General features: G+C 42.2%; 1 protein-coding gene across 4 annotated transcripts in view; it reads left to right on the top strand.

Moving 5' to 3' along the window:
* The window catches only part of dlgap1b (discs, large (Drosophila) homolog-associated protein 1b), a 302,250-nt gene that overhangs the window by 91,657 nt on the left and 194,665 nt on the right, over positions 1-15,928 (top strand). For 3 of the 4 annotated variants that reach the window (XM_055929200.1, XM_055929198.1, XM_055929201.1), the window contains exon 2: positions 6,755-6,836. The gene's annotated coding sequence lies outside the window, so the exon portion shown is untranslated. The remainder of the gene's footprint in view (positions 1-6,754; positions 6,837-15,928) is intronic. The other variant, XM_055929199.1, reaches the window with a different exon arrangement.

Below are 15,928 nucleotides of genomic sequence, written 5' to 3'. Positions count from 1 at the left end.
GCTGATTCTATACCAATTTACAGTGGCCAGGTCATGAAGGTGCCACTAGTGTTGATCAAAGCCTCGAGTAATGAACCTATTTTTGACACAATTGGCTGGAACTGCTCAATGCTTCAGGAAGCTTCGTTTCCCCATCACTAACTACAGGGCAAAACAGATCAAAAGGCTAGCCACTCAACCATTAAAGGTCAATTTATTAGTTTTTTTTTCAAAAATCATTAAAGTTTAGAATGTTCAAAAAAGTTACAATTGAATCCATAATTAATTTTAAAAAATCCAAATAATAAACAGTTAAAGCAATAAGTCATCAATTCAAATTAGGCAAACCATATGTTCATCCAAACAAAAACAATCAAAAATGAATCTGTCAGTCCATTCAGTCCGTCAGGCCACAATGTGTATGTGTTGGGGGAGGGGAAGGGGTGGGGTCTGTATTCAGTAATCTACTGTATTCAGTTCATACAGTATCATACTGTTGATTAATACAGTAAGTTACTGATAAAATTACAAAAACGGCGAACAGTGTGAAGTCACATCAGTGTTTAATCAACCAAACTTTACTCAAACCGTTGAAACTACGGAAACTATGACATGAAGCTCAACATCTGTTGAGTCTTACTAATGAGTACAGCACTGAGCCATCATGTACAGTAGAGAAAGAGTATATTTGTAATGTAAATGCAGGGCTTTGAGTTTTGGTCTGGAGCTGTCAGCCCCCAAACTGGTGTAGCAGACCTCTGAAGGGCACACGTAATTAATTCACACACTCTAATGTGAAATCCATACACTCACTGACAAGTATTAATTTGGCTCCAGGAGGTGTGTGAATGTATGTGTATTGGGGGGGGGGGGGGATGAGGGTTGCAGATTTGAAGCCCATCCCCTTCTAACACCTGTCTGCATCCCAAATAGCACCCGATCCCCTATAATGTGCGTCAAAGGTAGTGCACTATATAGGGAAGAGGGTGCCATTTGGGATGTACACAGTGCCACCTCAGTGCTTAGCCCAGTACAAGTGATGTAATGAAGAGGGCCATAGTGGGAAGGGAAATGAGTCTGCGGGTGGGGGGGGGGGCACAGGCACAGGATCAGAGAAAGAGATATAATTACAGTTTAAAGAGTCACTGGCAGTTTAATCAGCATGTCACATTTGTTCTGGGATTGGATGAAACTGAAACGTACACTCGGACACGAATGCATGCACACATCACTGTTCTGGCAGGTGACGGGTGGACTTTAATCAGGGGGTGAGTGTTCGAGTGCATGGATGTGATTTCCCTGGTGATTCAGGGTATTGTGTGGGTCTGTCATTTCCACATTGTCTTCTCCCAGACATGGTGCATCAGACACCAGGGAGAGGAGTGCAGAGGAGGGCAGGGCAGAGGAGAGGAGAGCAGAGGAGAGGCACACTCAAGGAGCACTACTAATAGCCAGCATTGTCACAGCCAGACCCTCCCCATACCCCTGTCACAATCCCCTTCTCCCCCCACATTTCCTCTCCTTGTATCTAAGATTTAATTAAAGAATGATTTCCCACTTTTAAGGCCGTTCCTCACACCCTTTGCATATGCTTTCCTACTGATGGGGAATGTTGTACAGTATTTTATTGCCGTGTCTTCTATTGAATGGCAGTTAGGTAATGGCAGTCTGCTTTACTGCTCAAAACTAAAGAAGTCACAGTCTGTAGAAAATTAGTCTGCATCTCTGAGACTGCATCTCAAATGGGTCCCTATTCCTTTTATAGGGGACTACTTTTGATCAGAGACCTAGTTAAACGTAGTGCACTAAATATGGAAGGGGAGAGGAGAATACCATAGTCCCTGTGCCCAAGAACACTAAGGTAACCTGCCTAAGTGACTACCGACCTATAGCACTCACGTCAATAGCCATGAAATACTTTGAAAGGCTGGTCATGGCTCACATCCGCACTATAATCCCAGAAACCCTAGACCCACTCCAATTTGCATACCGCCCCAACAGATCCACAGATGATGTAATCTCTATTGCACTCTATTGCACATACTGCCCTTTCACACCTGGACAAAAGGAACAGCTATGTGAGAATGCTATTCACTGACAACAGCTCAGCGTTCAACACCATAGTGCTCTCAAAGCTCGTCACTAAGCTAAGGACCCTGGGACTAAACACCTCCCTCCGACCCCAGGTGGTAAGGGTAGCAAACAACACATCCGCCACGCTGATTCTCAACACGGGGGCCCCTCAGGGGTGCTTGCTCAGTCCCCTCCTGTAATCCCTGTTCACTCATGACTGCACGGCCAGGCACGACTCCAACACCGTCATTAAATTTGCTGATGACACAACAGTGGAAGGGAGGTCAGAGTTCTGACCGTGTGGTGCAAGGACATTAACCTATCCCTCAACGTGATCAAGACGAAGAAGATGATTGTGGACTACAGGAAAAGGAGGTCCGAGCACGCCCCCATTCTCATCGACGTGGCTGTAGCGGAGCAGGTTGAGAGCTTCAAGATCCTTGGCGTCCACATCACCAACAAACTAACATGGTCCAAGCACACCAACTGGCAACTGCTCAGCCTCCAACCACAAGACACTACAGAGGGTAGTGATTATGGCCCAGTAGATCACCGGGGCCAAGCTTCCTGCCATCCAGGACCTCTGTACCAGGTGGTGTCAGAGGAAGGCCCTAAAAATTGTCAAAGACTCCTGCCACCCTAGTCATAGACTGTTCTCTCTGCTACCCCACGGCAAGCGGTACCGGAGCGCCAAGTCTAGGTCCAAGAGGCTCCTAAATAGCTTCTACCTCCAAACCATAAGACTCCTGAACAGCTAATCAAATGGCTACCTAGACTATTTGCATTGCCACTCCCCCCTTTGGAACACTTCTGCTACTCTATGTTATTATCTATGCATAGTCACTTTAATAACTCTACCTACATGTTTATTTTACCTCGATACAGGTGCCCCCGCACAGTGACTCTGTACCGGTACCCCCTGTATATAGCCCTGCTATTGTTATTTACTGCTGCTCTTTAACCTTTCAGGAGCCTCTACCCCGGGTCCGGGAGCACCCCCCCCCCACACACACTGATTAGCATCGCTAGCATAGCGTCACAATTAAATAGTAGCATCTAAATATCATTAAATCACAAGTCCAAGACACCTAATGAAAGATAGAATTACTACAGAGAGCAACGTGTATTACCAATTTATTCATCATAAAACATTTCTTAAAAATACACAGCACATAGCAATGGAAAGACACAGATCTTGTGAATTCAGACAACATTTCAGATTTTCTAAGTGTTTTACGGCGAAAACACAATAAATCGTTATATTAGCATACCACATATGCAAACGTTACCCGAGCACTGATTCAAGCCAAAGAGAGCGATATCGTTATCATCGCCAAAATATATTAATTTTTTCACTAACCTTCTCAGAATTCTTCAGATGACACTCCTGTAACATCATATTACAACATACATATAGAGTTTGTTCGAAAATGTGCATATTTAGCCACCAAAATCATGGTTAGACAATGACAAAAGTAGCTCAGCTGGTCAGAAAATGTCGTGCACCATATTAGACAGTGATCTAGTCTTATACATAAATACTCATAAACTTGACAAAAAAATACAGGGTGGACAGCGATTGATAGACAATTTAATTCTTAATACAATCGCGGAATTACATTTTTTTTAATTATCCCTACTTTTCAATACAGGTTGCGCCAAGCGAAGCTATAGCAAACAAAATGGCGGCATAAGCGTTTAACATTTTTCGACAGAAACACGATTTATCATCATTAATTGTTCTTACTATGAGCTGTTCTCCCATCAGAATATTGGGCAATGAATCCTTTCTTGGGTCTAATCTTCTTTTGGTCGAAAGATGTCCACTTGTCCGTCGAAATGCCCACTAACGTACGACCGGGACCCCGAAACGTGCCCGGAGCTTCAAAGTCTATTACAAAGCAATGCCTCAAAATCGCACTAAACGGATATAAATTGCTATAAAACGGTTTAAATGAACTACCTTATGATGTTTCTAACACCTATAACGAGTAAAAAGATGACCGACACTATATTACTGGATAAACCAAGGCTTGGAAAAAGGCCAGTCAGATATCCTTCTTGCGTTGAGCGCAGAGTCCAAAGGAACGCTACTTCCGGTATTTGGTGATTTATAGAGCCAATGATTGCGCAATCGACTCCATTCAAATTGTCACCACTTACTGACATCTAGAGGAAGGCGTGGGCAGTGTTTGTATCCTCATAGGATCTACAGTGGCTTTAAAACTGATCTGGAACCAGAGGCCAAGAGTTCTGAAAACTCACTCACTGGGAGGAAAGGTGCTGTAGAATGAGTTCTGTTCCACTCAGAGACATAATTCAAACGGCTATAGAAACTAGAGAGTGTTTTCTATCCAATAATAACAATAATATGCATATTGTACGAGCAAGAATTGAGTACTAGGCAGTTTAATCTGTAGAGAAAATTATGCTAATGCGAAACAGCACCCCCTATAGTTGCAAGAAGTTAATCATTTGTCATTCTTATCTGTTACGCTTTTTTGGTGTTTTCTTAAAACTTCTCACGAGTCACCATCCCGGATCCGGGAGCACCCTCATCAGTAAAAAAGCTGACTAGCATAGCCTAGCATAGCGCCACAAGTAAATACTAGCATCTAAATATCATGAAATCACAAGTCCAAGACACCAGATGAAAGATACACATCTTGTGAATCCAGCCATCATTTACGATTTTTAAATGTTTTACAGGGAAAACACAATATGTATTTCTATTAGCTAACCACGATAGCAAAAGACCCAATCGCATATTTCCACCATTTTTTTTACTACATAGGTAGCTATCACAAATTCTACCAAATAAAGATATAAATAGTTACTAAACAAGAAACAACTTCCTCAGATGACAGTCTGATAACATATTTATTGTATAGCATATGTTTTGTTAGAGAAATGTGCATATTTCAGGTATAAATCATAGTTTTACATTGCAGCCACCATATATTAGCTTACTACAATAGCCTACCACACAGCTGCATTCAATCAAGGAACGTTAGCGATAGCGAATAAACCAGCAAAAGATATACATTTTTTCACTAACCTTCTCAAACTTCATCAGATGACAGTCCTATAACATCATATTACACAATACATATATAGTTTGTTCGAAAATGTGCATATTTAGCGGTACAATTTGTGGTTGAACAATGTGAATACTAGCCAAACTGCCCAAAATAATCCGGATATATTTCTGACACTCACATCATCTAATCAAAAAACTAATCATATACTTTTCTAAAAAATACAGGTTGGACAGCAAATGAAAGATACACTAGTTCTTAATGCAACCGCTGTGTTAGATTTTTTAAAATAACCTTATTACGACATACAGCTTACGTTACAGCGAAACAGCGCCCGAAATCTGGGCAGAATATAGTCTAAACATTTTTCGACAGAAATACGAAATAATATCATAAATGGTTCCTACTATTTGATGAGCTTCCATCAGAATCTTGTACACGTTGTCCTTTGTCCAGAATAATCGTTGTTTGGTTGTAGAATGCCCTCTTCATCTGTAGAATTAGCAGCCAAACCTAGCCATGTGGCGCAGCAGTGTCCAACGCACCATAACGCAAGACAAAGAAATTCCAGAAAATCGCAATCAACTGATATAAACTGCTATAAGTCGGTTTAATATAACTAGTTTATGATGTTTTTAACACATATATCGAATAAATTCAGAGCCGGATATATCTAAGGCCTATAACGGCAGCTTTTCAGAAAGCAATCCTGAGGTCTGTCTCGCGCCAAGAAAAAAGGTGAAAAGACTACACCCACGGTTCCAAGAGCTCTTGTTCGGCCTCAGATCTAGCTAGACACCCCATTCCAATTCTCACTGCCTACTGACATCTAGGGGAAGGCGTATGCAGTGCATGTAGACCCATAGATTCCATGCAAATGTATAAACTGACCCTGGAACAGAGCCCTCAATTTCAGATTTCTCACTTCCCGACAGGAAGTTTGCTGCAAAATGAGTTCTGTTTTACTCACAGATAAAATTCAAACGGTTTTAGAAACTAGAGAGTGTTTTCTATCCAAAGGTAATAATAATATGCATATTGTACGAGCAAGAATTGAGTACGAGGCAGTTTAATTTGGGAACGATTTTTTACAAAGTGAAAACAGCGCCCCCATATTGACAATTAAAACTGCATTGTTGGTTTAGGGCTTGTAAGTAAGCATGTCACTGTAAGGTCTACACCTGTTGTATTCGGCGCATGTGACATGAAATTTGATTTGATTTTTGATTTGATGACATTTGGGACTGAGTGCAGTTCCTCAAAAAGAGACTGCAGGAAGAGACTGCCAAATATATTTCAAGGAGCACAAATAGGCTTAAAATTAAATGCTTGCTCTATCTTCACCTTTTTGGGGGGCGGGGGCGGATTCCGTGCATGTTCTCTCTTTCATGCTATATCTCACGGCTTCCCAAAGGACCGCGTTTGGGATGAGAACTGAGACAGCGCAGGTTTGATCTTTTAGCGAAACTCATCTTAGCTGAATACGTTACAGTATTGAATGTCTCTCCAACCAAGCATTTCTGGTTTGAGAGTTAAGTGTCTTATTTTCGTATTCCGTAAACAGTGTAATTGCCTTTAAAACAAAACTGTTATTTATTTTTTTTATTTTTTTTATGTTCTCTCAACATTGTTTTTCTCTCTCTCCTGTTCTGTTTTTATTAAAGACCTGCCCGCTTGCATGGACGACAACGGGCTTGGATTTAAGGACTGGCGAGACATTATGTGGAAGAGGAGACAATAAAGTGGGTGAGTTAATTTATATCTGCTTTATAACTATACTGCAACCCAACCTCATGATGAAAACGTTCCCAGGGCACGTTTTTGCAAGCAAGAGAAAAGATGCACATTCTGATCTGAAGGTTGGGTTGCAGTACCGATACTTTAAAGCATAAGAGCCACTGTTGATACAGTCCCAAAATGTTTTGCACGTCAGCAATCAAGATTTCAAGATATAGAACTTTCAAAATACTGAAAGTGTCACAGTAGGATGCCGTTGGTATGTTTTGCCATGATCAGGTCTGTCAAGGCTGGCCCAGACTGTCATCATTATTCAGACCAATACACGAGGTCTTTTCATTGAACTTTGACCTTTCTGACAAAACATTGCATTAGACGGCAACAACCTTGCTGTAACCCCAGTTATGACCCGCATGGACGGGAACACATTTGGGTGTGGGTGTCTGTCAGATCGGACAGAGAGGGAGAGATGGAGGGAGAGATGGAAGAAGAGAAGAGAGAGGGGGAGGATAATGAAGGATAGAAGAAGTCAGACATGGAGTGGGAAGCAGAGATGGAGATGGAGAGAGGGACGGGAGAGAGACTGGGGGAAAGAGTAAGATTGGGGCTGAATCAGCTATGCGCTCTTTGTGTCTGTCGCCTCAGCAGCTCTCCAGTAGCCATTACTTTTTTTTCTACACGGTTCAGAACATTTAATGATATTTGGTGGCACACCAGATGTTGGCCCTGAGATTATAAGAGTTTATACTCCAAAGAAGGAAGGAAACGTGTTTGTTGGGAGATAAAAAGTGCTGAACTTGTTTACTCTCTGCCAGCCATATTCAAACCAACTCTGGCTATGCTGCGGAAGATTGAGAAGAGAGAAAATGCTCCATTCTGTGTGCGGTAGTATTGGTGTGTGGAACTTCCGAGGCCGTACTGTATGCAGTGCTTGAATTGGGCCAATACACACAGAGTACCTTTACCTCAAATATTATACTGCTTGAGTACTGGCACCTTTTATAGAATAATGGCTTCAAAATATGACGAGCACTGGCACCAAAATAACATTTGGACAGACACCCAAAATGAGCATCTATTTCAGTCCACTTCAAGCACTGTGTGAGTGTTTGAATTGGAGTGCATTATACAGCAGTAATCCTATGGGGTTGGCTGTGAGGCTTAAAACAGCTTTTAGGTAGCTAGCTGGAGAGTTTAGTGAGTTCAGAGAGGTAGAGTATGGTAAAGTAGGGACACAGCTGCCACCAGAACATACCTCTGGTTGCATCCAAAATGGCACCATATTACATTTATATTGTATGACTTTTGACCAGGGTAGGGCAGACCAAGTAGTGCACTATAAAGGGAATAGGGTGCCATTTGCAACACCACCAGATTAAACATTAGGCTAGCAACAGGACTCTGCAGGAGAGGAGAGTTACTGCGGTGTACTGTGTAGCTAGTAGATTCTGGTAAAGTGTTAGATGTAGTGCAAATTGTGTTAGGATGCACTTTGCCGAACAAAGTACTGGAGAAAAAAAAACATGTTCACAAGAATCTTTAGTCCGATCATGTTAATTTGAGTGATGTTAAAAGTTGGAATATGTGTGACAATTCAGAACAGATGAAGATTTCAGAAAATGATCATGGCTAAAGTACAAATATAGAGCCTCACAGCGGAGGTGTCATAATACCCATAAAACCTAGCGGTCAAACAGGATAATGTTTCCAATCTTTTTTCCACCATTCATTTTTCACATAGGGATTTTAGAAACCCTTAAAATAAGGGCTGTGTTTCGTGTAGGCTTACCCTGGCATGATGTTTTGATAACCATGTGCAGTTGAAGTCGGATGTTTACATACTCTTAGGTTGGAGTCATTAAAACACAATTTTGTTAACAAACTATAGTTTTGGCAAGTCGGTTAGGACATCTACTTTGTGCATGACACAAGTCATTTTTCCAACAATTGTTTACAGACAGATTATTTCACTTATAATTCACTGTATCACAATTCCAGTGGGTCAGAAGTTTACATACACAAAGTTGACTGCCTTTAAACAGCATGGAAAATTCCAGAAAAGTATGTCACAGTTTTAGAAGCTTCTGATTGGCTAATTGACATCATTTGAGTCAATTGGAGGTGTACCTGTGGAAATATTTCAAGGCCTAACTTAGTGCCTCTTTGCTTGACATCATGGTAAAATCCAAAGAAATCAGCCAACGCCTCAAAAAAAAAATTGTAGACCTCCACAAGTCTGGTTCATCCTTGGGAGCAATTTCCAAACTCCTGAAGATACCACGTTCATCTGTACAAACAATAGTACGCAAGTATAAACACCATGGGACCACCCAGCCATCATACCGCTCAGGAAGGAGACGCGTTCTGTCTCCTAGAGATGAACGTACTTTGGTGCGAAAAGTGCGAATCAATCCCAGAACAACAGCAAAGGACCTTGTGAAGATGCTGGAGGAAACAGGTACAAAAGTATCTATATCCAGAGTAAAACGAGTCCTATATCGACATAACCTGAAAGGCCGCTCAGCAAGGAAGAAGCCACTGCTCCAAAACCGCCATAAAAAAGCCAGACTACGGTTTTGAAATGCACATGGGGACAAAGATCGTACTTTTTGGAGAAATGTCCTCTGGTCTGATGAAACAAAAATATAACTGCTTAGCCATATTGACCATCGTTATGTTTGGAGGGAAAAGGGGGAGGCTTGCAAGCCGAAGGACACCATCCCAACCATGAAGCATGGGGGTGGCAGCATCATGTTGTGGGGGTGCTTTGTTGCAGGAGAGACTGGCGTACTTCACAAAATAGGTGGCATCATGAGGCAGGAAAATTATGTGGATATATTGTAGCAACATCTCAAGACATCAGTCAGGAAGTTAAAGCTTGGTCACAAATGGGTGTTCCAAATGGATAATGACCACAAGCATACTTCTAAAGTTGTGGCAAAATTGCTTAAGGACAACAAAGTCAAGGTATTGGAGTGGCCATCACAAAGCCCTGACCTCAATCCTATAGAAAATTTGTGGGCAGAACTGAAAAAGCACGTGCGCGAGCAAGGAGGCCTACAAACTTGACTCAGTTACACCAGCTCTGTCAGGAGGAATGGGCCAAAAGTCACCCAACTTATTGTGGGAAGCTTGTGGAAGGCTACCCGAAACGTTTGACCCAAGTTAAACAATTTAAAGGCAATGCTACCAAATACTAATTGAGTGTATGTAAACTTCTGACCCACTGGGAATGTGATGAAGGAAATAAAAGCTGAAATAAATCATTCTCTCTACTATTATGCTGACATTTCACATTCTTAAAATAAAGTGATGATCCTAACTGACCTAAGACAGGGAATTTTTACTCGGATTAAATGTCAGGAATTGTGAAAAAGTGAGTTTAAATGTGTTTGGCTCCGGTGTATGTAAATTTCCGACTTCAATTGTAAATCTCTCTCGGCCAAGGTGACTTTTATCACCGTAGGGATGGTGCCAGGTTTCCTCCAGACGTGACGCTTGACATTCAGGCCAAAGAATTCAGTCTTGGGTTCATCAGTCCAGAGAATCTTGTTTCTCATGGTCTGAGAGTCCTTTAGGTGCCTTTTGGCAAACTACAAGCAGGCTGTCATGTGACTTTTGCTGAGGAGTGGATTCCGTCTGGCCACTCTACCATAAAGGCCTGATTTGTTGGAGTGCTGCAGAGATGTTGGTCCTCCTGGAATGTTCTCACATCTCCACAGGGGAACTCTGGAGCACAGTGACCATCGGGTTCTTGGTCACCTCACTGACCAAGGCTCTTCTCCCCCGATTGCTCATTTTGGCCTAGCAGCCAGCTCTAGGAAAAGTCTTGATGGTTCCATTTAAGATTTATGGACCGACTGTGTTCCTGGGGACCTTCAATACGTTTGTGGGACGCTTCCATAGAACTGTGCCTTGACACAATCCTGTCTTGGAGCTCTACGGACAATTCCTTCGACCTCATGGCTTGGTTTTTGCACACACCTTATATAGACAGGTATGTGCCTTTCCAAATAATGTACAATCAATTGAATTTACCACAGGTGGACTCCAATCAAGTTGTAGAAACATCTCAAGGATGATAAATGGAAACAGGATGCACCTCAGCTCAATTTCGAGTGTCATAGCAAAGGGTCTGAATTCTTATATAAATAAGGTATTTCTGTTTTTATATTTTTAATAGATTTGCAAACATTTCTAAAAAAACTTTTTCCAATTTGTCATTCTGTGGTATTGTGTAGATTGATGAGGGAAAATATTAGTTTAATCAATTTTAGAATAAGGCTGTAATGTAACAAAATGTGGAAAAAGTCAGGGGGTCTGAACTTTCCCGAATGCACTGTACATCGCTTGTTTTGTTGGGCAAACTATTCGACATTTAGCAACCATGAAATGGTGGAGGGGATTTCTACATATCACTCCTTTAAAAGTGATATGTTCCACTGCATTAAGAACGTGAACACGTTAGTAGTTTAGGTAACTACTGTGAGCGGAGGACATAAACTCCCTGTGGCAAGTCATGTAGCCCTACATCTTGTCCTACTCCAGTGTGTGTGTGTGTGTGTGTGTGTGTGTGTGTGTGTGTGTGTGTGTGTGTGTGTGTGTGTGTGTGTGTGTGTGTGTGTGTGTGTGTGTGTGTGTGTGTGTGTGTGTGTGTGTGTCTGCATGCCTGCATGCCTGGAGTCATAACTGACCATGAGAATCCAAATAGGTCAGATCAGGTTTGCATTGAATAACTTCAATCATACCCCCACTCACCTGTAGAGGGGGAAGGAAAGAACTAGTGGGGATTAACAACTCACGTCCTGTTGTAAATCAACGGAGAAGATCCAAGCCTGTGCTCTCCAAATTCAACAAAGGAATGTGCTTTGTCTCAACAGACCTTTTCCCGCTGAAACTCTAACACGTTCAAAAGCTAATTCTGGAACAATATATCTAACATATAATGTGGGGAATGGTTAGAGATGATCTATAGAACACTAATGTAATTTTGTTTGTAATTTTGTGACGTCATTCAAAAAATGTATAAAGGAAATACTGTAACTTAGAAAGTATACCCACTGCATATATGAAGTTTCCATACGATGCGTTGTGCATGTAATATGAAAAATGATTCAATTGTTTTTGTTAAGAGAGGGATGTGATTTGAGAAGTTATAAGAGATGTTTATTTTCCATGACTTTGCACAGTGAGTAATCACCGCCCCGGAGTGAGGTCCGGGAGCGTGCCAGCCTGCTGGAGCCACCCCTTTCGAGCAAAAGGTATAAATGATGGGTTGAGAAAAAAACACATTATGCAAGAAAAGTGTGAAGCAGCAGCTGCGCGTTTAAAATAGTTTGAACTTTGAATCTCAACACGAGGTGGAGACGATAGCTGTTCTAAAGAAAGTATCTTTGAAAGCGAATTTAACCCTTGTGTTGTCTTACGGGTCAAAAATGACCCACCACTATGTTTAACAGCAGAGAGAACCCCCCCAAATTATATTTTTTCAACTTTAAATGTTGTGACTTTTCCTTGAGTGACCCCAACATTAGAAAAAGTGAAACATTGCCTTTGTTCATATTTCCATGAAAGCTATACACCACCAGGGTACAAAGATTTTCTTAGTGTCATTTTTGACCCGGCAGTTATAAAATATTTTACACACCACAAAAACCACAAAGACACACACACACACACACACACACACACACACACACACACACACACACACACACACACACACACACACACACACACACACACACACACACACACACACACACACAATGCGAAATTGAGATTATGTGTGCTACTGATTGAACTCAGACAAAGCAAAAATTTCCTTGTGCATGTGCAGCATCTCCCCTCCACGACCCCACACGTGACTCAATTTCACAGACAAAATAAAAACAATCTCAGACAAGATAAACATTTCTTGAAGAAAGCAGTGTTTACTAACGGGGAATGCAGTCAGAGGCTATAAAAGGTGCTGCAGATGACAGTCCCCCCAGTTCTCTCTTTGCTGAAGCCATGAGTGCACATTTCAGTGCCCAACAGCTCGTAGATCAGATTTTTTTCAGATGTCCAGGAGGAACAAGAGAAGAATGATTTAGAAGAGGAGGAGGTATCTGAAGAAAAAGATGGGGAAGAATACAGCCCAGAGAACAATGCCTCATCTTCAGATTAAGAAGAAATCCCCCATTCTGAAAGATACATTTTTGTCAAATAACAAGGTCCTTGTCACCATATGACAACTAGGGCAGGATGGCAGCACAACATTTCATAAGGATGACCCCAGGGCCCACAAGACATGCAGTTGCCCATGCCCAGGACATCGCCTCAACATTCTACATGTTCATCACACCAGCCATATAAAAAATCATCCACGAGATGAAAAATATGGAGGGTTTCCGTAAATATGGAGACAACTGGAAAAGGATGGATGAGATTGACCTGCGTGCCTACATAGGGCTGATAATCTTAGCAGGTGTGTATAGGTCCCGAGACAGGGCTACATGTAGACTCTGGGATGCAGAGAGTGCAAGGGCGATTTCCGTGCCACGATGCCACTGAAAGTCTTTCACACTTTCTCAAGAATGCTACGATTTGATAACCGTGAGTCAAGACCTGCAAGACATGTGAGTTACAAACTGGCGGCCATAGGAGAGGTCTGGGAGAAGTGGGTGGAGCGTTTGTCATGCCTCTACAACCCTGGGCCTGAGGTAACAGTGGATGAGCAACTGGTTCCATTAAGAGGTACATTTTTATTTTCATATATGTAATGTAAGTGATTTTCACTGTTAATTATATGATCTATTGCTGTAATATCATTGATATGTAATTGTTTTTTGTGACACTGATAATAATTACTGATAGTAATCTCTTTTGTCAAAAGGTCGCTGTCCTTTCCGATAGTATATGCCCAGCAAGCCAGCAAAGTGTGGCATCAAGATATGGGTGGCCTGTGATGCACAATCCAGCTACGCTTGGAAGATGCAAGTCTACACAGGGAAGCTGATCAGTGGAGGCCCGGAGAAGAACCAGGGGATGCGGGTTGTGCTTAATGTGACAGATAGACTGAGGGGGCACAATGTCACGTGTGACAATTTCTTCACCTCTTATGAACTCAGCCAGCAGCTCCTGAAGAGGAAGATCACCATGGTTGGCACAGTTAGAAAGAACAAGCCTGAGCTCCCCACTGCACTCCTCACAACAAGGAGGAGAGAGGCTTTCTCATCAAAGTTTGCCTTCACCCCCACCACCACTCTGGTTTCTTACCTCCCAAAGAGGAACGTGGTCCTCCTGAGCACACTGCACAAAAAGGCAGAGATCAGTGATTGTGAGGACAGGAAGCCAGCCATCATTCTGGACTACAACCACAACAAAGGAGGCATGGGCAACCTGGACAAGGTGATTGGAACTTACAGCTGCAGAAGGATGACAGCCCGCTGGCCCCTGGGCATCTTCCATAACACCATTGATGTGTCCTCATACAATGCCTTCATGATATGGAACAAGAGCAACCCTACCTGGATGCCTGATAAGCGAAACAAGAGGAGGGTGTTCCTGGAGCAGCTTTGAAAGGCACTTGTAACCCCACATTCAAAGAAGGGATTGCCCCCTCCACACAGCAGCCTCTGCAGCGCTTGTGAAAGCTGTTCAGGGGGCTGAATCATGTCCTGATCCACCTGAGGCTGCAATAATAATAATAAACCTTTACTTTAGCAAAGAAAACAATTATGACTGGTGTGTTGTAATAAAAATGAGTGGAGTCCACTGATTAAATGCAGTCTTTCTGCATTGTGAAGAAGGAAAACCCAGATATTCACAAAGTTTGTGATGAAAGACAGGTTGTTTCTTCATGCAAAATAGATTTGGGGTTTAAAATTCAATTAAGCTGCTTTATTTTAGGGGTTTAGTGAAGGCGGGTCATTTTTTACCCTTAAGACAAGTGGAATATACAGAATGTTAAGACTACACAAGGGTTAAGTAGGACCATCCTGTTGCTCTGTTCAAACCATCGTATTATGCTACTCTCATCACCCCACTGGGGAACCATCGATACGGCTGGCAAGCCTATCTTTAAAGAAGCATCTTCAAGAGCGAATGGAAGGGAAATCAGTTCTGTAGTTCTGTTCAGGACTGCACGACACGTTACCAGATACCGGGCAACTACGAGTTTAGTTCGGGAGATGGTAACTCTTTAAATAACCGCTCTCGTGGTGCCCCAGATCCTAATGAGTTAATTGTTACATGATTAATTGAATTGGGTAACAATTAAACATATTTAGTTCATTAGAAATATAACAGTCTTCAGATGAATGTTAAAGTTAAGTCACATCCCTTTATTTGCAGCCTTTACAGCTTTCCCATTTGAAAAAGTATCATCATGCTGACTTGAGTTAAAGGGCCATTTGAGAAGTGGTAATGCGCCGGAAAAAAGACTGTAACCCAGGTATCAGAGGTTTGGAGGGAGGGAACTAGTTTGAGAGATAGAGAACACGTTTGCGAGAGAGAGACAAAGAGAGAGCTGAACACAATAACACAGGTATCCTTCTGAGGAGATCTTGATGTGGTTCTGTGTAAAACACTGCGGCTGCGACATCAAACTGCAGCTGCCAAGTGTGTTGGTACAGATTAGGGAGTGGACCGTAACTATGTGTGATCTGATGGAGCAAATATTGGCTGCTTGGCAATTGGGAGCACAGCAGGATAGCATCCCAAATAGCACCCTATTCCATATTTAGTGCACTACTTTTGAAGTAGTGTACTATATAGCGAACACGGTGCCATTTAGGATGCAGCCCAGAACAGACAGAGCAGAGCAGATGACTGGGGTTGGGGAAGAACAGAGTATAGAGGAGAGGAGGGACTGAGGTCAGTCATTGGACAGCCAGCTGGACATTACACACACCAGTAACCATGTGCTGGAGATATGGTCGATCACCCGTCATGCTTATCTCAGAACAGCTTTTCTGACATGCTGTTTGTCATTGATACTGAACAAGTAGCTAGTAGTAAGGCATGTAGTAATGCGTGTACAACTGGCCTACAAGCCTATAGACTACATCTGTGTCCCAAATGGCATCATATTCCCTAGATACTGTACTGCTTTTGTC

This window comes from Salvelinus fontinalis, chromosome 7 (assembly GCF_029448725.1).
Source record: "Salvelinus fontinalis isolate EN_2023a chromosome 7, ASM2944872v1, whole genome shotgun sequence".
Classification (NCBI taxonomy): Eukaryota; Metazoa; Chordata; class Actinopteri; order Salmoniformes; family Salmonidae; genus Salvelinus; species Salvelinus fontinalis.
The sequence above is the reverse complement of the archived record's forward strand: the minus strand, read 5'-3'. Positions and strand labels throughout refer to the sequence as shown.